Consider the following 24,024-nt stretch of genomic DNA (forward strand, 5'->3'; position numbering starts at 1 on the left):
ATCTAGAAGCAAAATAGTTACGATTTCACCCCTGCTTTGCAGTTGTTTTTAACCATAAGGGGTTGCACAGGCCTTCAGTGGAAGTTGTGTCGTCTGTCATCACTGTGTGTCCCAAATGGAGAATAAAACGCGGAGATTATAAATTACAAGCATTGGCAACTGGGAGGCTACTGGGAATTGCTGGAGCACAGCCGGCAATCCAAATGAGAGGCTCGGAATCCTTGTTTTGAATGAGTTGTCATTAGTTTTACCACAACAGTTAAGAGACAATGGGAAATAACTCCCAAAGCAGATAAAGTGAAAAGACAAATACAGAGGGGGATGTTTATTTAAATTAGAACTTAGAAATCTCCCTGGTACAAGGAACACTGAGCAGGCTGACAGATAACATCGGCTGTGTCAGTGAACACAGTTCAACATGTCCCAGTGCTCGGTGCTGCTCTAACTGGGGTAGCAGCAGCACCACGTTTCCCTTTGAAATGGGGAAAGCTGCATAACACCGTAGATGAATGTTTCCAGGTGAGATTTCGTGAGGAGCTTCACAAACCTAATTTGTGCTGCTGAGTTGCTAAAAATAAAGAAGGTTGTAGAAGCAGAGACTCTCTTTTAAATGGCTTTGACACTACATGAAAAGCATTAGGAACGGAATTAAATATACAGAGCTAATGCATAATCAAGGCAGCTGTGGGAGCCTTTAAAGCTGTAAAACCGGTGATGTACTTTTGTAAATGAAGCTTCTAATGCAGTCAGTGCTAACATCGCAGGCTATTGAACAAATCTGAGGTTAAATGTTAAAGACAAGCGATTGCCCTAAGAATAACCTCTTCAGGTCAGCAAGAGTCAAACCTGTTCCTAGTAGTTTCAATTTATCCTCATTTGCCTGAAAACAAAATGTATATCTGACTTTTAGACTGCAGTGACCGTTGTTGTCCACGTGTAACACATCAGCAGGTAGCCAAACTGTAATAATGTTAAATTATTAGCACCTAAACCCAGGGTCGAATCCAGGATCATTTGTATTCTCAAAACCCCAACTGGCTTTTTGATCCACAAAGAGGTCAGGATAGGACATGCTGTATTTTTCAGTCCTTTTGATTAATACACAGCAATAACCTCCCTGCTAAAAAAAATCTTTAAGAATGCAATCAATACAAAATAACAACTTCAGCAGCAAAACTTTACTCATGGTGCCAATTCTGTTCAACTGAAAGATTAATCTTGAAAGAAAGGGAAAAAAAATATATATAGTCTCATCTTTCCTGACAAACCTTGACCATTTTTCTCCTTAGCAGAGCAAATCAACAGAAGTATTTCAGAGCATGGCAGAGAGGAGTGAGAAGACTTTCTTAATCTGTGTTAAATGAGAAGGGTTTTGATCTCATCCCGTGTTCATAGCCATGTCCTGCGATGTTGGGCAGCATGACAGCCATCACCACTAACTGAACAATGGGCTCTGCAATCTGATCTCCACACTGTCAAAGAGCTACGTTTCTGCAAGACCTTGTAGAGACTATAGTGCCTATACTATGGTCCAGAGACTATATACTATATATAAATACATATAGTATATAGTCTCTATAAAAGGACCTTCTTATGTCTACTAAAGCAAACTCAGTTTGGTTCCTCAGTTAATAGCACTCTTTAAAAATCTAAATCAGCATTATTTACAGATCTCTAAAGCCAAAATACAGTTTATTAACCTTTAAAGTTGTTTGAAGGAATTAAAAAGAAAATTTGTACCTATCTATATCAACATGAACAAGAGTTTAAGAGCAGTAAAAAACAAGGCTCACGATTTCCACCACCTGTCTTTGTCCTTTTTATCTTCTCTGCTAAATGAACATTGCTGTTCCTTACAGAATATGTAAGATTTGTTCTGATGGTGGACATAAAGCTTTGTAACGTACATTCTGAAATATAGTACAGTCTCTTTTTTAACATTTTCCTATTTAGGAACACAGTTCCATTAGCGTGGGAGCCTGGGCTTTGAATTGGGAAAAATGGAAAGTTTTCCCCATTGTATTCATTCTTCTCTAGCCCAGTTTTATCCATTTGCTGATTTTAATGCATGTTCCTTTTTCTCCTCATCTATCAGTGTGAGCAACCAAGCATGGCTGCTCTCCAGCATGTATCTTAACAATGATTCTGAAATGCAGCAAGATTTTCTTACATTTCACTGTACCAGCTGAAGCAGTGATTTTTTCTGTAATTACAGATTACAGAGGGTGTGTGTTCCCATCAGATGTCGCCCAGCTTCAGGAGCTCTCTGACCACAAAGACTTTTTTTAGATGGGAACAACAAAATTAGCGTGTGTATAACATTGGTTTGGTGGAATAAAGAATAACAAAGAACAGAATTCAGCTGAAACAGAGAAGTTCATGGGGCATTGTCATCATAGAGTCACAGAATACCAGGACTGGAAGGGACCTCCAATGTCATCTGGTCCAACCCTTAGCAGGCAAAGCATGGCCTAAATTAGATGTCCCAGCACCCTGTCCAGCTGAATCTTAACAGTGTCCAGTGCTGGGGAACCCATCACTTCCTGGGGAGATGATGCCAGTGGCTGGTTGTTCTCATTGTGAAAAATTTTCCTCTTGCATCCAGTTGGAATCTCCCCAGGAGTAACTTGTGCCCATCACCCTTCACCTTTTCCACTTGACTCCTTGGAAAAAGGGAGTCTCTGTCTTCTTCAGTCACCCTTTAAATACTGGCACATGGTGATAAGGTCCCCCCTGAACCTTCTTTTCTGCAGGCTGAACAAACCCAGCTCTTTCAGCCTTTGTTCACAAGGCTTCCCAATCCTTGGATCATCTTTGTGGCTCTTCTCTGGACCCTCTCCTGTCATCTTCTAGGAGAACCCCAACCTTGTCTCTAGTAATGTGAAGGGGACACATGGTTAGTTCCCTGCTCGCAGGAGCAGCTGGCTGGCAGGCGCTGCTGCGTGCAGCATTACATGCTAAGTTAAATGCACACATGGCAGGATGTGTGTGCCATAACTCTTGTTTGCAGACTGCTACCCCCAGGTCAAACAACCACAGTCAGCGACTTGCTGTGAGCTGCTCTGTGGCTCCACAGCAACCTAGGCCGTGCCCAGACTTGTTCTGCTGCAGTGCAGGGGGTTGAGGAATGGGATTAGTGTCCTGGGGATGTGGGAGCATGCAGGGAAAGGATGGGAAGGGGGGGAACTAGCAGTCAGATAAATGTCTGTCGGTCTTAACAGGGGTACAGTTAATCTCACTACTGAGGCAGAGAAATAGCCTGTGAAGGGGAAGGAGGGAAGTGTTGCGTTCAAAGGGGGAGAATGGAGGACAGAGGGTACAGCAGTGAGGGGCTGTGACTGTGTGGACAGTCCAGCACTATGTGTCCTGTCCTGGAAGCCCAAGAGCCCAGATAAGGATTCTCATGAGATGCTCTGGGTCTGGCCTGCCCCACACAGCTCAGCTTGGCAGGCAAAGCCAAACCCCAGCACCAGCAGTTCTTCGTGCTGTTGGTGGCTCTGGTGATGCCAAGATTTGAGACACTTGGCTACCAAGAGCTGGAGCTTGTATGCCAAGGACTGAGAAGCAGTTTCCAGATCTGGGTATCTACAGCTCTGTGCAGCTAGCACACTGAAAAAAAAACCCTGCTAAGCTGGTATTGCCTTCGGATTCAGTGATGACTTCAAAAAAAAAATGAAAAAGCACAAAAAAATGGTTAAAAAAGTAAAAAGAAAAAGAAAATTAGAAAAGAAAGAAAAAAAAACGTTGAAAAGATGGAAAGATAAAAGAAAAGATGAAAGGAGAAAATAGAATGGGAAAGGAAGGGAAGGGAAGAAGGGAAGGGAAGGGAAGGGAAGGGAAGGGAAGGGAAGGGAAGGGAAGGGAAGGGAAGGGAAGAAGGGAAGGGAAAAATTAAAAAAAAAGATAAAAAGGTGAAAGGATGAAAGATAAAAGATAAAGAAGAAAATAGAATGGGAGGGGAAGGGGAGGGGAAGGGAGAAAAAAGAAAATAAAAAAAAATAGAAAAGATGATAAAATTATAATATTTTGCTAGGTCTATGTCAGTAAAGGGGGTCAATCTGCAGGAGCTCAGAGCTCACAAGGACACCATTCCCTTCTAAGCGGCATGCTACTAATGTCATAGCTTACTTGGCAAATGTTACTGGTGTCCTGAGCAAGACACAGAAGGCAGCTGCTGGGTAAGAAGGAGAAATACAAACAGAAACCTGACACACTTTAATAAAGGCTTTGCACCAGAGCTGTGCTCCTCCCAAAGTTTAAGCCACCTTCAAGGATGAAGTTATAAGGGTTTTTTTTGGTCCTGAAGGTGGTTTGAGGCAGGATCTGTTCTGGAAGGGAGGCCTGATAAGTGTCATTTTAAGATTGGGGTACAGAGAAGGCCAGGTGAAAGAGTGAAATGAGGAGTAAGGCACCTAAATAAAAATGCTGGGAGAAATAATGGTCACAGGTAGATTGGTACTGTAAGGGGGGGAATGAGAAATATGAGTATCAGAATTTTCTATAGCTATGAATAAATGGGCTGAGGAAAAAGGAAGGGAGAAAGATTGATTTTATACCTTAGAGAGGCTGACCTTTGAGGAAAGTTTTATTAAAATTCAGTATACTTTTTTCTTGGAGTTCACCTTTGCGCTGGGATTGTGCCAGTTTAATGTCAGCTCGCTCCACAGTACCTGCTGATGGATAAAAGCATGAGGGTAGGACTGTCCTAGCTGATAGCTGTCTAACTTCTTAGTTAATCAGCTTCAAATGCTCTCATTCCAAACAATGATTCATAAACAGTTTTAAAGAGACAGAAAGCTGCTTTTTCAACTGCAAGGACTGCTCTCCGTCCGATGCTCCGATGGGCATCAAAAATAAGCACTAAAGATGAAGGTCTGCTCTTTTGCCCTTTCAGTTTATGATAGATGGAGATAGCGTGAAAAGCTTCAGTAAGAAATTCCTGCACAATTTTGTGTTTAGCGTTTTCCAGGAAGACGAGAAAAATCTTTTTCCTGAGAGGGAAAATCCAGGAAAACTGTTCAGTCTTTTCCCTGAGGATACTGAATATGAAAAAAAGATACTAAATGGGGAAAAACTGAGCATGAGGAAATGACTTTTACGCAGTCAGATTAAACTGAAGGAGCAATGGAGGGCTCTGTGTACAAAAAACGCCTGAAAAACACACAAGTTCTGCTCATTCATTTCAGTTAGGGTAAAAAAAAAAGATAATCTGAGGATTACCAGGGAGCTCCCTTTGAAATGAATGGAAACTCAACTTTATTTAGGCAAAGATCCAGCCAATACTACTTTGTCTTGCTGGCCATGATGTCCTCAGAGCCACTGTTTCAAATCTGCGCCCTCTGGCTCTCCCAGGAATGGTTTGTTTTTCACTGAACAAGGATCAGATGAACCCCTCACTGCTCTCTAGTTTTGCAGAAAACAAGGTAGATACATCTTGACTGAAAGGTGGTGGAAGGATGTTTCCCACATTGTCCATTAATTGTAAAGAAGCAGTGAGAAGATGCCTGAATTTTTGCAATAAAATCCAGAACAAAATATGATTTTACCATCCCTAGATCTCACCTGGTTCTTGACTAAGAACTTAAAGCAACCAAGAACAACAGAGCTCAGGAAGAAACCATCCATATCTTAAGCTTTCAAGGGATTGGGAGTCTGGTTTTTTCTAGAGCATATGGCCATTGACTGAGTTTTTTATGCCTCTTTGCAGTATTGTTATTATCAGCAAGAGGACTTTGAGAGTTTAGTCAGTGACTACTGGATGGCATGCAGAATATCTTTCTTATGCTTTCCTAATGTGGTTTCCAGAACATTCTTTCCTAAATATGCAGAATATTTAGGAAAGCCAAAGGTTACAGATGTATACTGGGTCTGAGAACATTCATTTGAGAAGCACCAAGTTAACCTGCTGTGCTGTCAGGCTGTGACAGTGTGGGTGATGGTGAGTTCAAGATAAAATACATTCAAATATCAGTGTCTTGATGAATGCAGTCTGAAAATCATTCTCATGAGAGGGAGATCATTGAAAACTGTCTTCATATTAATAAAACAACACAGGTGGTTCTTTTCAGATGAGCAGAAACCCAGTGACTGATCTGTGCAGACATGAAGAGCTGGTTGACTGGAAAGATGCCAGTTTATGACAGCTGAAGGTTTGACCCTGAATCTTTAAGGGTATTATCCCTGGGGGGAAAAAAAAGCCAATGGAAATTTCTCTTGAAGTTTGCTGTGCTCCAGATCTGGGCCTTATTTCAACTCTTGTTAAAGTCCATTAGGTCATGGCAACAGGAATAATGGAAGGGAGTGACGATTCAAGCTCTGTGTTTGCTCCTGAGACACACAAAGTGGATTTTAACACAGTTTATGTGTTCTGTTCATGTAAGGAGTGGTTCATGGAAGGCTGAATCTGTCACTGGCATTGAAATGATCATTCAGTTTAAATTGTTGATTCAAAGCATAGTAAATCACTCATTTCCTCTACAACTTCTGATTCCTAAACGTGTAATTGCTCCAAGGTAAAGGTATAATCACTCCTAAATAATATAATACGTGCCTTAAAAGATTAAGCAAAAGGTCAGATTAGCATAACATCTTCCCTGAACTGATGGCAAAACGCTGTGTAAACCTGGAGCCACATCATCAGATCTCCCAGGGCAGTGCTCTGAAGACTTGCTGATAAAGCACCAGCAGGAGGGAATACAGGTTCTTCTATTTCACAGGTCCCAGGTCTTTACTATGTGATGGACAGGCTGAGCCATCCCCACATACCAACATGCATATAACCCACTTCATTATAATAGAATGTTTTCTCTTGTCCTACAAACCAGTAGGACCTATTATCTCATAAGCTATTATTAATGCACAAGCCTTCAGACAGTAGCTGCACACAGCAGTGGATCTGTCTAGTCTCAAGAGTAGCCGTAACTAACAACTTCAGAAGAAGGGATAAAACAGCCATGTTGCACAATTACATTGGTTTTGGCAATGGGAAGAAGAGATTTCTTCTTGATCCCACATGATGATTATCTTAGACGCTGGGAAATGAGCACTCGGAGTGACATACTTTTTATTGTAGCTAATGTAGCTGGGATTTGTAAAGAAGGTGATTCTCCTGTATGACCATATTATCAAAATTGCTTTGTCGCCAACGCAGAGAAAACTGAATATAAAATTGCCTGAACATAATTGAGTGCTGACTCACCCTCCGATTAGGGCAAACGGTGCAGCGCTCCAGGTGTCTTGGAGCTCTCTACAGCTTCACAATTCTGTGTGCAATCTTCTGATTGATTTTTTCCTCCCCTCCAAGCAAACTTAGGTTTCATGCTCCTGTTTGAAGCTGGATGCTACAAATCCAGCTGCTGCCACAAGACATCTTCCCCCTGCTTCGTTATCTTGATGAATTTTCTGCTGAAACTGTCATCTTTCATCCTTCCTGGTGCAGTTGCTTTCCTTGTGATTATTCCAACTCTTGCTCTCCATATTCATAGCCACTCTCCGAGCTCCAACTCTACCTCTCTAGTTTCTAAGGCTACATAGCTGTGAATGCTTTTTCTCACAAAATGCTTTTCCATAAATTCTCACCATTTCACTTCAGTCAAATCTGAGGCTGCATACATACATGACACTGCTCATAGCAGACTCTTAATAAAAGCACCTGCAGACAGGAGCAGGAAAACACAGCCCTGAGTATTTTAAATAGAAATAGGGTTTTCTTCTTGAAAATGGGCTCAGATCGCAAAGCTCCATTTGGAGGTAACTGTATGACTGTCTTTAAATCCACAACAGTTTTCAGGTTTTGAAATGTAAGTGGAAGAAGGGCAATTTGAAGAAGCAGTGCCAGAGATCTGAGGTGAACCGAGCCATGGATACTGGGCAGAGAGCTCAAATTCAGCTGACTGTGGCAATAGGACAAACCGGCACTTGTGCCTTTGGGTGATCTCTCTTCCAACTGTCACTCAGGTAGTGACAAAAAGGAGTGGAAGAAGGGCCACGACCTAAATAATTGGGGAAACGGTAATTATTAACCAGCAATCCCACCCACAAGGATGTGCAGAAGATGCCAGCCCTGATGTGGAGGATCTGGGAGTGAACCAGTCATGGAAGTGGCACAACTAGTGTCCAGCTAACTATGAACATCTCCTTTCTTGCTGACTGAAGCATTCCTTTAGTAGCTGTTGAAAATCAGGGAGGGAAGAGGCTGAAATTTGTTTCCTTTATACACGGGACTGGTTTCATATCAGGTAATAGCTCAGAAATGAAGAGTACCTTTGGCAGTCACAATCAGGCTTAGGTTCTCCAGAAGCACTTGTCTCTGCACAGCCCAGCCTTGTTCCTTACCAGGATCTTTAACCTTTCCTGTATGGTAATAAATCATACCTGCCTTGCCCTGAAGAGGGTAAATCTCATTTGTACCTAACTATAGAGAGGTAATAATGCCGTTGTTCCTTCCCACTGGGAGACTGGGCATCTGTTACCTAGAAGTTCTCCAAGTTAGATCAACTTTGCTCCATGTACTTCCTTCCACAGAGTAAAGAGAAACTTGATTGGAATGTATCTCTAGAGACAAATGAACCCCTAAGATAGAAGAATAAAATTGGTTTTAAAAAAACACCAGAAATGGAGGGGTGAATTTGAAATTTAGAGCTGGGTCAGAATCTGGTCAGAATTAAGGATCTGATCTCTGCCTGTTGATCTGCACAAAGGCGGATTTTGCAATGTAACTTTACAAAATGCAGGCACATTTAGAAGAGAAAATGGAAAAAAAAAAAAAGAGAGGAGTGATGAAGAAAGCAACATGTCCTGAGAGACAAAAAAAAAAGAGGCTGAACCCTTCAAAAGTGGCATCAAAATACATAAAAATATCCATGGCTTCCCCTGGTGGGTTGGGGGTTGCTCCTTACTCCTGGCCCAGGCTGCATTTGACAGGTCTCTGTCACCTCTATTACAGGAAGTGTTTTAAAAAGGGAAAAAACCCAGACATTTGAGCTCAATATTCCTATCCAAATTGTTCTTGCTAAATGCTTCACAGCAGCCTGTCCAAGGGACATCCACGTGGGACAGTGGGAATATTAATGTCCCCCATTCAGCTGAATCAGGGAAGTGCTTGCATGACAAAGGAAGAGCATCACTGGGAAGGCTGGAGGAAAGCACCATGGGATTTGCAGCACGGAGCGATGTGTACCGATGGTTGCATCACTGCAGCAGTGCTGGCAGCTCCAGCATTTAAACTCATCTGTGGCAGCTGGTGGGTTGCTCAGCTGCAATTTACCATTAGGCTTCTGGGAGGAGTGTGGGCAGAGCAGGGAGGCAGGGGACCCTTCACTGAGAGCCTTGAGTTAATTCTGCAGTGAAGATAAGCCCTCGAATAGAGATTCTTCAAAGGGATGTGGCCAGGGAGACTTTCACCACAGGGGTCTTGAAGGAGGCAATCAGGCCCCCCTTAATAAAAAAAAAGAAGGTAGAAGATGGTTGGGGAAGAGTACACTTCTTAAATGTGCTGGATAAACAAGGCTGGAACATCTCTTGTTACTCATCCTCAAGGCGACAAGAGGTTTTTGAAGAAGCAGTAATGCTCGTGTAATCAAACAGGAGCAACTGTGCTGGTCCTGCCCTGAGGCTTGTGCTCTAAACTATAACTAATGAGGTAAAGGTGCTGACAAAAAAAGCTTCCACAGAATCCCTGTTCTAAGGCTGCTGATTTTACTGGAACATGCCCAGCAGTAAAATTCATACAGCCATCAGGAAAGCCATGTCCTGGCCTGACCCTCCCACAGAAAACAGCAAAACAAAGGGGCAGGGATTTGGGGTCACGTTTGGGGAGGATCCATGATTCAGCATGTCAGTTTACTAAAGCCCCTTTAATTTGTCACATAATGAGGGAGCTGGGCAATCACCCGCAGCTCCAGGCTGCTGCTTCATTGCACAAAGGTATGGCCCAGACAGTGACGAGCGTCTAAGGAACAAATGACTCTCAATTAGGACAGTAGGTCAGAAAGAGCAAGATGATTCATATCCAGGACATACTCCAACCATCCACAGTAACACTCAGCAGTTCTATTCAGCTTCTTCAGAGCACCACAAACACCATTTCAATGGCTCCGGCAGGTAACAAGGAGCTGGGCTTGAGAAGATCGCTCGAGACCTGCTAATTCTAGGAGTAATTGAGCTGAGATGGAGAGAAATAGCTTCCACTGTCCTCCAGCAATAGAAAGGGATGAGAGCTCTGTCCTGGTCATAGCATGCCACCGCTGGGTCTAGAAACCAGGGGACATGGGGATTCACCTCCCCAGAATTAATAAATAAGGTACCCAGAATTAATAGTCTCTTTTAGAGATCTGGCTGCATGCAGTTTTCCCAGGAGCACGCAACAGGTCGTGACAGATGGGGTTTAGGAGTGCTTGGCTCCTAGGTTAGCACCCTGACAATGCCTCCGCTCAGCTGTGCAAATCGTATTTTACTTGCTTGACTGTGAGTTGCTGGGCAGTGGGAAGTAATTTTCCATGCTTGCAGTTGGCACTGGGTTTTACCTTGACTGGCGTTTGACAGTGCAAGCTCTGTCAACACTGTTTCACCTCTTAGAAAACAATAATTAAGAAGCCTGGATGATAGGTTCTAGGATGCAAGAACTCAGTGGCCAGCTCTACTTTAACTGAGTCACCACAGTTTACTACTCTGCAACAAAATGCCTTTTCCAGATTTACTTGAAGACTGGGATATCAGAAGAACCCAGGGATGCCAGACATACACTTGGTTGACTTTGATCTCTCTGAAGACAAATCTTTTAAAGTTTAGATCAAGGAATCTTTTAATGAAACAAAGAAATCGTGCCACTTGTATCAGTTCCAGATATAAATAAATCAGCTAGAAATAAACAGGAGCAAGGCAAACGTAAAGGAGACAGCCACGCTCTGCAATGTCAGTCCAAAGTGACTGCCTGATGGATGATAATATAGCTGGCTTGGGAAAAAAAGTCAGATTTTAAGAGTCTTGCTGCCAGCCATCTGGCAGATCTTCCAAAATATACTGCAGTAAAACTTCACTGAATTGCTACCTTTTTTGCATCTCCTGCCATCAAGACAGTCTATTTTACTTTTCAAGTGTAGTGAGGATTTTGAAATCTCTACTAGGACTCTCCTTAGGGACTCGTTGTAGCTCTCCTCGTAGCCAGTTCATTGTTCCTTCCCTCCGCCACTCTGCTAGATATGCTTAATCTTCCCAAAGTAAAGATGCTCATACACATTTAGGGGGCCACTAAAATACTGAGCACATCTAACTCCTGCTGCAGATACACCTTCTGTTCGCAATTCACAGGTGCCATTCCCTTGTGCTGCAAGAGATTTATAGCACGTCCATCCCCTTGCTCCAGAAGCATCATGACTTCATACTTGGGCAACATTTCATTCTTCCAAACAGTATAGGGCTTATTTTCATAACTGAGTAATTTGGACTCTGTACCCCAGAAGGCAATAGTAAATATTAACACTAGCCATTTCCTAATAATCTGTACCAACGAGAGTGATAAAAATTTATGGTCACTTAAATCCTATTCCTTTCCATGAAAGTGAAAAGTCTCTTTACAGAACAGGCTGCCCTGCTGAATGTTAATGAATTTCTTTCCCCTGTTCCATCAGCTCCTCCCACCTGGTCCATAATCAGCTGTAACCGAGTCCACGACCCTCCTGAATTGCAATGAAGCGTAATGGCTTGTGGCCATAGTACTGAGAGTACCGGAACGCAGATAACCCTCCGACACGCCGTCTGAGAGGCAGCTGGAGATCCTATCTGGTGACCAGACACCCCTGGGTTGTAACATGGACTCAGTAAAAGCTATTTTCAGCTTAAATGATCTTTGATACTGAAACTAGAGTTAACCTGGGGAGGGGAAGAGATCATCTGCTCTGAGAGACAAACCAAGGGAGAAGGGGGAGGGAGAAGAGTAGGATGATAGCGAAGGAGAGGGACTCTTTTGGGAGGGGAATTAGATTGAAAATGTGCACCAATGGAAAAAGGAACACAGGAAATTTGTTATTGCATCTCCCCATCACTACGGATCAGGTCCCTGTCCCCCTCAGCTGCCAGCCATGATCATCATTTGTAATTCTCAGCCTTCTTAGATAGATGGGGCTAAGCAACAAAAGCTGTCTCTTAGCAGCCCTCAAGCTTGTCTCACCTTTGTTACCTCCAGTTTTAGTCATTTCTAGTCAAATTGGTGGGGTTATTAACATTGGCTTGATTTTAATTTCACCATGTACAGCTGTAGTTGTTAACAAGCTGCTCCAGGAGATCTGTATAGGACAGTGGAAAGCAGGGAAAGGAAATAATTACAGCATTTCCACCTACAGTAGTCTGCTTCAGGGCAGGTATAAATAGATCCATAAGTGTTTGTTCACTTAAAAGAGAGCTCAGCCTAACTGCTTTTGCAGTTGCCAGCAGCAGAATTGATGGTTTGGGGTTTTTTTCTTCAAAATGAGGGCAAAGATCATGTACTAAATATCACCCTCCCTTCCTCCAGACCGCAAGTAGCAGTTAGAAAGTTTCAGGTTTTTTATCAAAACCAGATGTCGGGCGTATAAAAGTACAGGCAATTTTTCAAAGCCATTATATTTGTTTGGGAAAAAGAGGGCTAATTAGATCAGAAAACTCCATTCAGCTTCAGAACAGGGAAAATTCATGGAAAAAAAGCAATAATAATTCACATTTTGTTCACTTGGTGCGCCCAAAAAGCGCTGAATTGGTGGATGCAAACAGTAACTCCTTTTGGAGTCCTACCACAAGTGTTGAGACAGCACTTGCTAAAGTGTCTGAAAACGCCCCATTTCTTGTCCCTAGGCAGCTGAAGAGCAGAGGGAGTGTGAGGTGATGCTGAGCTGAGATGGGACTGGGGTCCCAGGAGGTCAGGGGCAGTGGAGCCCTTACCTCCAGCTCAGCCATCTGAGAAATCCTGACTCAAAGGGGGTTAGGAAAGCTCTCCTTGGGATATGGAGCATCTTGGCACGAAGAAAGAGGAGCCCAGAGTGGGTGGTGCATCCAGGGTGCCCTGGACCTCTCTCCTGGAGCAGCATTCCCACAGCTCCCTCTCCCATCCCATGGCTTGGAAGCCCAAATCCCTGCCGACATCCACCTTTCCCTGCACAAAGCTGTTTAAATAACCTTCACCACTCTGTGGGCTCACAGGAAGGCAATAAACATCAGTTCTGTCCTCCCCTCGGTGGCTCTGCTAATGGGCTGGTTATTATGGCATCACCAAGGCTTTCCAGGCAAAGTGCTGTACTTTGCCTCTGGCCTCCGGTGTTAAAGCTGCACCTCGGTGCTCAGTAATAGCCCATAACTGCACTAAAAAGCACGTACTCTGCCACTGCCCATTGTTCAAGCTACAGGTACTATATTTAACTGAACAATAGCTAATAAACAAAAGACTTTTTAAGTGGTTTGTGGTGTCTGCTAAGCGCCAGCTGCCCTTTTGGTGTTGTACCATGTCTTCAGTCCTGATCCTCAAGTCTCCTGTGGCCCATTCAGCTGCAAAAGCCCAAAGCTACAGTGAGAGGAACAAACTAATCTGATAGGGAAACAAAGCAATTAATGGCTCCTAAAAGCAAAAGGGACAGATGTTTGCAAAGGAAGACAGCACAACAGATTCAAATGTAATTGTGAGTCTTACCACAGGAGTGCTGTAGAAGCAGTGAGTTCCTCTGTGTTCCTCCACTCATGCCCCAAGCCAGCCAGCTTCACAGGTGCCAAGGCTCAAACCTGTCATTTCAGGTAGCATTAATAAGGGTTAGATCTGAATTAATCCACTCTTCTGCATGCCTGGGGATGTGATTAAGACTGCTGGCATGTGGCAGCTTTGGCTGCTCCAGGCTGTGCTGAAGCATCTGGAGGTGCATGTTTATGAGTCCCAGCCCAAGGCACCAGGACAGGAGCTGCGTGCAGCCAAAGGAGGGAGGTCTGCTGGAGTCTGCAGGCAACTGAGGAGCTGCACCCAGGTTTCCCATGGGGAGCTGTCTCCAAAATCAGCTGTTTGGAGGAAACAACAGCACGAGCCCCTGGACAGCAAAAGGATCTATGCATGGCTGTAGGAGAGGGCAGCCAGCTGCTGCTCTTCAGGGGAAAGAGGACTGAAGGAGTGGCTCAGACACCCCTATGACTGAAGGGGGGGGTCATTCCTGGGGCAGGCAGGGACCCTCTTGCTGCAGGGCTTGGGGCTGTCACCTCTTGAGTCCCTACTCTCTCCCCAGGGCAGTGTAATGGGGCCAGCACAAAGATGAGGGAGTGAGATATATATTTTTCTCAAGGATTCCTATTCAGAGCTGCAGCTATTGACAGATTTTGTTCTATTCCTACGCTCACTGGAAGCTGATAGTATTTATTAAGCTGATTTCAGGCTCTGAAGCTCCATCCTAGCTCCAGATACTCAGGCAATCATCAGAGCCTGTTGTGTCTGCATGAATATACTAATCCTAACTCTGCTTTCGGAATACATAAAGCGATGTATGGAACCATTCATCTATGAGAGAGTCTTCTAGATGGTTGCAGAGGGCAAGACAGTATTTTAAATATGGAGAAGTCTATGGGAAGCTATTTTAGTACCGGAGGATCATTAACATTTTTGAATGTCTGAGAAGCTGCTAACATTTGTAAGACTTTACAACCAAGATCCATTCTGCCCAATGGAGAACGAGCTCTTGTTTTTCACATACGCTTTAGATATTGATAATTTTCTCATTTTCTGATATGACAGGGCTTGGGGATTTTTGTCCCTGCTGAGACAAGATGACTGACAGAATGAGATGAGAATTTCTCATAAAGAGAAGCAGTGCATTTTTACACAGCCGAGGCTGGAAGAAAGCAATAATTGTCCTAATACTCAGGCACAGTTCTCCAGAACAGATGATGATTCATTTCAGGAGCCAGCACTGACCAACATGCCAGGCATGTCTTCCCAAGCCAAGATGTGATCTGTTGAGGTGCTCTGAGGCCTGAAGCTTTGGGCTGAAGTTAGAGCTGCCGCTAGTGAACCCATCTGGGCTTTAAAACAACCAAACCAAACCAAAACGAGAGCAGTTGCCTCCACAATGGCCCAGCACAGAGGCTGGGAGCAGTGGGGATGCCTGTCCTGAACGGTGACCACCACTCCTGGTCCTCTGCAGCATCCAAGCTGCAAAAATCCTCTACCCGCTTTCCTCCCAGCCTCCTATTCCAGCTGTTCTCTCCCCTCTCACTATCTGCATCTCATGTTCTTCTCTGCTGTTCCTAATAACTTTGATCTGTGCCAAGTCCCATCCTACTCATCTCTCATTAAACCCCAGACCTTTCACAGAGCTCTTCTGCATTGATCTCCCATCCAGCTTTTGTCTCTTTGACATCTAGGTTCTCTTTGTTTGTACTTTTCTCTCTAGATCTGGGAATAATTCTGCCTCCATTGATGTTACCAGATCCAGACCCTGATATTTTATTAAACTCCTTGGAGTATCTTCTGCTTTGCAGATATGATGGTGGATATGACTGCTCCCTGCACCAGCAACACCAAGGGTGTTGCAAAAGCCTCAAGAGGCTGATGTGTATCACAGACAGTAGGAATTTTATCCTGTGCTAGATACTGGCTTGAGAGGGACATTATCCCTGGCAGACACGAGCTCCAGAGAGACATTTTCCATAGCAGTCCTGCCCAGGAATAGATCCTGACTTCATCTAAGAGAGAAGCAGGAGCTGGTTGTACAGGGTTGTGCTGCTCGCTGGAGGACAGCATGGCCAGAGCGAATAGGGCAGGGGTGGCCTCGGCCATACCCGTGGTATATCTACCTGTTTCTGCTCATTTTCTGATGGCAAGTTTTGCTCTCCTGCAGCCTCAGATCAGTATCTCAATGGAAAGCTGCAGATATGAGCAGCCCCTCCCGGCAGTGAGCACTCCCTGGACAACTACCTTATTGACTATTTATAAACCTAAGCTTACAAGGCAAGGCCAGCTGGAAAATATGCCACCATGGGTGAGTGAAGGTGCTTAGCTGGGAGCAGAGCATTGGAGGTTTTCAGCCCCGAATTACAGGGCAGCAGTGAGCAAGCGGCATTGCTTTTTCTTTCTCTCCCTCCTACTGATTTAGTTTGGAAGTGGGCACTTTCTCCTGTTATATGGTTATATGCTGGGCTCAATAACTGAGATCTGCTGTCTGGCATCAGAGCAACACAAATAACAATAAAAGAAACAAAATAGTGGTGAGTCAGGTTGGTTTCAGCTTGGAAAAACATCGGTTATCCTTATTACTCACCAGCTCTGTTGTCTCCTCTGGGGGACTCTGCCGGCCACCAGTGAGTCTGCAGTCTAAGAGAGGCTGTATTTAGCTCAGGCCCTCCTAGAAATGGTTTTCCCTGGGGTTTTGGTGGTTGCATAGCCACGTGCTCCGGATCGTGAGTACGAGCAGCCTTTCTGCAGAGTGAGAAGAGCCTTGCTGCTGAGCTTAGTGAGAACATGGGGCCATAGACCAATGCAGCATGGAGGAACCACAGCCCAAGGAAGGGTGGACAATCCTTGAGGCCAGTGTCTTCATCTGGGTGGAAACAGCAAGGGAGGAAGCCTGGAGGTGACTACCCCTGTTCCCAGTGCTGGCTGTGGTTGCCATTGGGCTCCTCAGCAATGTGCAAGCCGCAGCTCTGTTGTACCCCCAGAACATCATCACAACAGCCCAACATGTCCAAAACATGCACCAGGGGCCACGTCCAGCTGGAATCTGAATTTTGCTATTGAGATTTGTGTTCATTAATTTTGAGCCCATTTGCTTTCCTTTGGCACCATTTTTCTCTGCAAGTGAAAAATTTACCCTGAATCACAGTGTGTTATTTCCACTTGTCAAGATAAAGGTTAATGAAATACCAGTAACTGCATCACAAATCTAGCTCTGTATCTATCAGAGATTTTATATGGCATGTTTTACTGTGCAGCCTATGCTTGGAAAAGGCTGTGATTAAAAAAAAAAACCCAAACTGTCAGAGGTCAAGAAATTCACAGATAGAGCAGCTGAACCCCTGCCCTTCACTCCTCACCTCTCGCCTGTAGGATGAGGGAAAAACCCTCCTGGAATTAGCACAAACGAATGTGGGCCGAGATTTAATCCAGCACACAAGATTCTGCAGGGCTGGGGTATTTAAACAGCATTTTCCTTCGCAAACATTGCCTGCATATGGATAATGGTTACTTGGATATTTATACACTATGTAAATAATATAGAAATTACGTATATCATAGAATATCTTGAGTTGGAAGGGACCCATAAGGATCATTGAGTCCTATATATATATAGGATTTAGAAGCAACATGATGCTATATTTGACATATAGCTGTCTTAAATGAGTTTTGCACCAGGGGTGCAAAGAAACTGTAACATACTTGCTGCAAAGAGAGTCTCATGCCCTGAACATGAAACTGGGGCTGGCAGAAGGATGCACCATGAGTTGCTCTGCGCCCTGGGAGTCGAGATGAATTATACAGTGACAAACTCCCCTTCGAGATCCACACATCAGACACCAAGTTAAATACTTGGAAATACAGAAGATGCCCCCATTCAGCCACAGTTCGAACACATGAGCTCGCAGGAAGGAAGGGAGGAGCTGCTTTGTTTTCTTCCTTAGGAAGGCCGGCGACGGATGGGATGAGTGTCAGGAGCTGCCGTGCGGGATGAGTCAGGAGATTGGCATGGGGCGGTTTGCATTAATACCGGCTTGAACACATGCCAAAGAGGATTTCCAAAATTCACAGCCAGTTATTTCTTGTCGTAGGGTAAAGAGATCCTATAGCCTGTTCTTCCACTCTGAGGCATGCGATAAAAAGCCTGTGGGGATTATTCTGAGAAGGTTTGTTTGTTCTGTAAATATGTTCTTAAAATACGGGTTTAAAATCTTGAATACAGATGACTAAGTTTAGAAAATAAACCCAAACCCAAACAATAACCCCAAAACTTCTAAGAGAGCAAAACCCTCTCACAGAGAATCTTTTCCCTCCTCCGAGGTGGATTAAAAAGCATTGTTACAAAATCCCAGTCCAGGTTTTATTATGGGCTAAATCAAAATGCTTTGGAGTTTTTGGAATTCAGATCTGAAGTTCATAATTTCAGCCCATATGCTCCATATAAAAGTAAGATAAAGAAAGGGATGTACTTTTTCTTCCTTTTGATATGCAAAGATTTAGATGAAATACTTTCTTTCCAGTTTGCTTTTTCAATAGAAACTCACTAGAGATCCTATCGAACATGAAATACCCTGTGAAGCCTGAGGAGCCTGGAATGATGGATGACATCAAGAGCCAAAAGAATACATACAAAGCATCTGAAGAAAGAGAAACTTAATCAGTGTGAAACTTGTTGATTTGTTGCTATCAACTTAAAGCTCATGTTGTCATATATCTAGCTTTAAAATGTAAGAACCATTTGGAGAAAGGAAATCTCTGTTAACAAAGCCCTGTCCCTTCAACAACAATGTACTTCATTGGATATTCTCAGCAAGTCCTTCACTAAAACAGTAGCACCAGATGAGATCTATTTTTCCTAATATTTGCAGACTACAATGCAAGAAGGAGAATATTGAAGATTTTATGTATTCCTGAAGAATAATAAAAACCCCACGAGAGCACGGACGCTCTCCTTCCTCTTTCATTTCCAAGTATTTTACTTTTGAAATTGACTATTAATACTATTTTTATTTAGAAAAAACAACTTTTGCCCACTAGATGGCTGTAATTGTTATGGCCATGCTTAATTTTTGGTATCAAATTCCCATCTTTAACTAAGTCTGTTCTTCCTTTTTGTTATTCTGTAGTACAGGCTCTCCACTTCCACCAGTGATTGAAGCAATGGCCTCCTTCCTCGCTTCAGCTGTTTATAGGAAATTTGGGTGTTCAAAATGGCTCCTGCAATGGGTTTGTGTCATGTCTGAGGCATAGAAACCCACCACCATTATGAAGGATAAAGTGGGAATTCATTGTTGAAAGAGATACTTTTGTTTTCTACTAGTACAAGGCGCAATCAAAGAGCAAGAGCCCTTTGGTAAGGCTGGCTGATAGCGTGCCATCTAACGCAAGCAGCTTGTGATTACTGGTGTATCACAAAAACGTTGCAAAGCTGATGGACCAGAGCCCAGAAGGCAGGATTGAGCATCTCCCGCGTCCTAGATTCAGGAGAGGAGCTGATGTGAAAAAGAAGCAGGATCTGCTGGAAGGAAAGCTCAAACAATCTATCACAGAGAATACCATTTCTTTGCTGTTTGCACAGGCTCTGGTCCAGGAGAAGGAGTGGGTTTGCGGGGTGGATTTGCAAACTATTTGCTGGCTGCAGTTACCCATGGCTGCAGTGTTCCAGAAGCTCCACCTAAAGGGAATGACCATGTGGGCTCAGGTGCAGGGACAGACTTTCCTGATTCAGCTAGAGAGCAGGATACCAGTGCTTCATCTAAACAGAGCCACCTGGATATCAACATCTATAATGCGTTCGACCGCTCTTGACTACAAGCTACATGGAAAGGGAACTGGCTCTCTTCTCACTTTTTAAGTCAAAAATGAGTTTTAAGAAGTATGCAGAAATATTTGTAGCATCCCTTGGCTAAGCATGAGCCTGCTGGGATTCACTGAGTCATCGCTGTAGCCCCTCAGCAAGGGGCATGGTTCCTTACAGCCCCTGTTCCCTTCAGCTTGCAGATAAATCTGCCCTTAATGGGAGTTATTTGTTATTCCACGATGAGTTTTCCTCAATTAAGTGTCTCTAAAGAGGGTTTGCTCAGCCAAGGGCCTCGTAAGCATTGAAGGGAGCAATGCCTTTGTCTTGGTTAAAAGCGCCTCACGAATAAAGAATGCACACCCAGCTCCAGTGTTCTGCGGATAATCTGGAAGAAAAAGCACCTCTGGCAAAGGAGGGGCTGTAATAAGTTTTGGTTTAGAAGAAATTTCGGGCTGCTGTGGTGTGCCAGTTTAATATTGCTCAAGTAGGTAATTCCACTTAGTGCTCGCTCTTGCAGAAATACCACGTCAAAGTGCTTGGAGGGTACAACTGCAGCCAACCCAACGTGGCCCCCTGCTTTAATTCTATTTCTTCCTAATTCAGTATAATTAAGGGCTCTCTTTTTGTGTGTGTACAAATAGGTCCATGCCCAAACAAGGGCCTTGTGTGCTGTGACTGAGGTCGGGCAGCAAGGTGCTGGGCACACCTCAGTCCCTGCTTCTCGGGGTGGCAGCACCAGGCGTTGTCCCCAGCCCCACCTCTGACCCAGCAGCCTTATCGTGGTGGGTGTGTGGGTCAGGTTTGTCTTCTGCCCTTCCTGGAGCATGCAAATCCAGCCTGCCTGGGTATCAAAATGGAGTTCATCTCCGTGCTAGCTGAACACCTTATAAAGTGATGTTAATCAAGAAAGAATTAACGAGCCTTCGCATTCACCTAGGTTGTAAATAAGGACGAAGAGCTCAAGTAATATGGCTTTCATTCTAAACTGCTCCTTATTTCTGCATCTGCAAGAGAGGATAAAGTATTTTTTATACTGTAGCAGAACACTTTGAGACTAACAGATGAAAAGAGCTAGGTACTGCTCAGGAAGACACACGTCTTTCTTTCCCTCTCTTCCTGTTCCCTTGTAAGTAATTCCTGCCATCATCTTTTGAAACTATCCAAGTTAAGTCCCTAAAACTCAAGACACTTCCTTGAGATCCCCTGACTTGCTGACTGACTGTTCTGTTTTTCTGTGTCTACAATGAATCTTGCTGAACAGGTTTAACCAAAATAATCTTCATGCAAACATTCTCCAAATAGATTAATTCCATATCCTGTATCCAGGTCTTACCTGAAGCCCACTGAATAAATGGATGGTTTTGTTATAAGGTGATGAGCCAGAACTTCATGTAGCATCATAACCATATAGATTTGAAATAATTTAGCTTTCAGCACAGAGTTTCCAGTACTGCAATAGCAGAAGTATAAATAACCACATTTTCTGAGCATTGCAAAGGCCAAGTGATTAAGGTCAATATCCACACAAGAGGAGTTTGCCTTTGGTGCGTAGCTGAAGATTACAGAAGGTACAGAGTACCTCAGTCTCCCATTAAACCATAATGGGGCTGTGGATGCTTTGTATTTCCTCCTAAATAAAAAGTCTCTCACTCTGGAGAGACTTTAAGCTGTGCACAGAAAACCTAGAAGTATGCAAAGCTACAAGGTACTTTCTAATAACAGAAGCAGAGAGGATAAGGCAGGATGAAGAGCATGGCACCAGCTCCTGCAGGTAGCGAAGCTCCCCTCAAGCCCCACGCTTGGAGCACACTCAATCTCCACCTCACCTTCACAAAGAAAATCACATACCACAGGGATTTTCTGGTCACCCCTGCAATATCAGTGCTGGGGAGACATAGAGGAAGAGTTTCTCTCCTTGTGCAATTCACCATGGGAAGATGATTGGGTAATTGGGAGAGTCATCCACATAAGACCCTAAGTGAGATGTATTGGACTGCACCAGAGAGTTGTCTGAATTGTGGTAGAGATATCCAGCTTGGAGTCAAAGAGCTGGAGGAAGCCATGAAGGCTGAGAGCGACCAGGTTGGGTCAGATGGCTGCTTGCTACTTCAGACTCCTGGGTCTGGAGCCAAAGCCCCTGCAGGCAGTGGGAAGGCTCCAGTTCATGTCCCTGGGTGTCAAACGTGGCCCTGGGATGGGTCACACACATTCTGAGAAGGGACGTCTGTCATCTTCATTAATCTGATCTGGGGATGGCTCCGAAACAAAGCGTGTTGTGAGCCTGAACAAACCCGCCCGGCAGCGCTCGGCGGTGAATTCTTGTGCACGCTCCCTTTTTGTTTTGTATGATTTCCAACGTTTCTGGCAAAAACATTTCCTCTGACTGTTTTCCTTCTAGAAACAGCCTCTTCCAGACAGGGCTGCTCTGCCACTATTGAGCTGGGTAGACACGAGGCTATTTAAAACACAGAGCTGGAACACTAGCAAAACACTTGTCTTGGTCCAAGACAAGCAGGGGAGGGGAGGGGTGGGTGAGCATCGCCAGGGTGCAACCTTGCTCGTCCTGGGAGCTTTATGCCTGCGTCATGCCCATTTGTGCTGAATTTAAGGCTTCTGGGGATGGAGCCTGTGACAAAACCTGACAAGGTTTCTTAGAAGCTGCTACTTCACAGCCTGCAGGATTTATGGGTTTTGACTGCACTCTGCGGTCAGCAGTTTAATTATTTACCAGCCTACTGCTCCCGCCCCCCCCCCCCCCCCTTAATATTTATAAAATCAGCCACTAAACCCAAAGGTGTTCAAGCTGTTTGGTATTTGAGTTATGAATGGAATCTGCTTGCCTGGGCTTCTTGCAGTGAAAAATACCCTTTCCTGAATAATTAGCTCAGATGAGGGAGATTATAAATTCTATGTAGGCTCAGGTTTTATGTTTGAATTAATGTCTGTGATGGGGGTGCAGAATTAATAGGCTGAAGGAAAACTCACATTAATTTCCCTTTTTCCTAAATAACCAGAAATCACTGGGACCAGTGGACCTCTCCCTAACTAACCATGTCCAAAGGGTCAGATCTCTAACCCTTCTGCAGTGAGCATCAGGTATAACATATTAGGAAGGCAAAAGGTATGGATTTTTTTCCCACTTCCATTATAGCTTTGCTGTTGTTTTATATTTAGAGGCAACTGTTAACTTTGAAAACCTGAGACTCCTTGGTGCTGGCCTGAAGGAGCCTAGGACCTGATTTTCAGCAGGGCTGGGAAACCTCAGCTCCCACTGGAAGCAGCAATGGGCTCATGGCATCTCAGGAAATCAGATTGCAGGGGTCCCAAAGCAGATACTCCCAAACCAAGGTACTCAGTTAGTGACACTTGCAGAAGGGCAAGGCCTTAAGCCAGCAGAAGTTTGAGATCTCGCGAAGGAAAACGTTACATTCATCTGCTACGCTGAGAAACAGCACCGAGTAAAAACCCAAGTGAAGATGAGGATGAGAGGAGACGTGTGTTTTATTTTTAAACCTTATGAATTTCTGAGTGGTTTCTGCATTGTCACTTTCCTAGGATGGAGGCAGGCTTGGGAAAATAGGAATTTCAAACTCTGCTAGCTCCCTGCTCCTGTGCTAAAGACTCATATTACCTTTAATTGATGTTGCTGAGTGCATCCTCATTGATTTACTCCAGCCGTGCTCTTTATGCAGAGAACATTCTATTCTCAGAGCGTAATCGAGCCCCATGCAAACAATATAGATGTTTCCTGATAACATAATTTAGAAAGAGGAGATGTAATTACTGCCTATGCTGAATACACAGCATCTCTGTGCTTGCCAGTGCACTGCAAACCCGTGGCCCCTTTCGGAATCCATACAGGAGAAACTCCCAAATCCTTCAATGTGGTTCTCATTTTGCTGAAAGCCTTTTCCATCTTATTAAATATGCTGGTCCTTGTGCCTTTGATTTTAACTTCCTAACTATAGCACATGCTGGAATTACTTAGAAGGCTCTTACAGATGAAATTCAGGGATCATTCCTGTGGAAACGTGTCCATTCGTGGAAGAGGGGACAGCAGCAATGTGGGCTGTGGAGGAATGGGGAGGGGACCAGGCAGGTTCTCCCTGGGGGTGCTTGGTCTTTTAAGAAATGTAACAGAGCAGGTTCTTGCTTTTAAGGACTTCTCTTAAATACTTAAAGAGGAGGCTGGAACTCATCTGAAGTGCTCCAAAATAGTCTGCTTGTCTATACATAGCCCTATCACTGTGATTTAAGATGAGTAGCTGGAGTGCTTTGCTCTTATAAATCACCCTATAAGCACTGCGTTTCATTGTCTTCTCGCTGATGGAAGGATATACGGGGCGAGACATTACAATCTGAACTTCCATCTCTAGGGTTAAATCTGTCTCAGTTCAGTAGTGGCTGGAAAGCAGTGCCCCGTAGCGGGGTTTCATGTGGAATAAGCACGCACCCCTGCACTGCATGGTCAATTGAGATCCGTAGTGGAGAAAAATCCCCACTGTAATTGTTCCCCGTATCAGCTGCCTCAGGAAAAGAATAAATAAAATAA

Source organism: Pezoporus wallicus, unplaced genomic scaffold, assembly GCF_028554395.1.
Source record: "Pezoporus wallicus isolate ANWC-B61680 ecotype Strahan unplaced genomic scaffold, APGP_CSIRO_Pwel_v1 contig_3710, whole genome shotgun sequence".
Lineage (NCBI taxonomy): Eukaryota > Metazoa > Chordata > Aves > Psittaciformes > Psittacidae > Pezoporus > Pezoporus wallicus.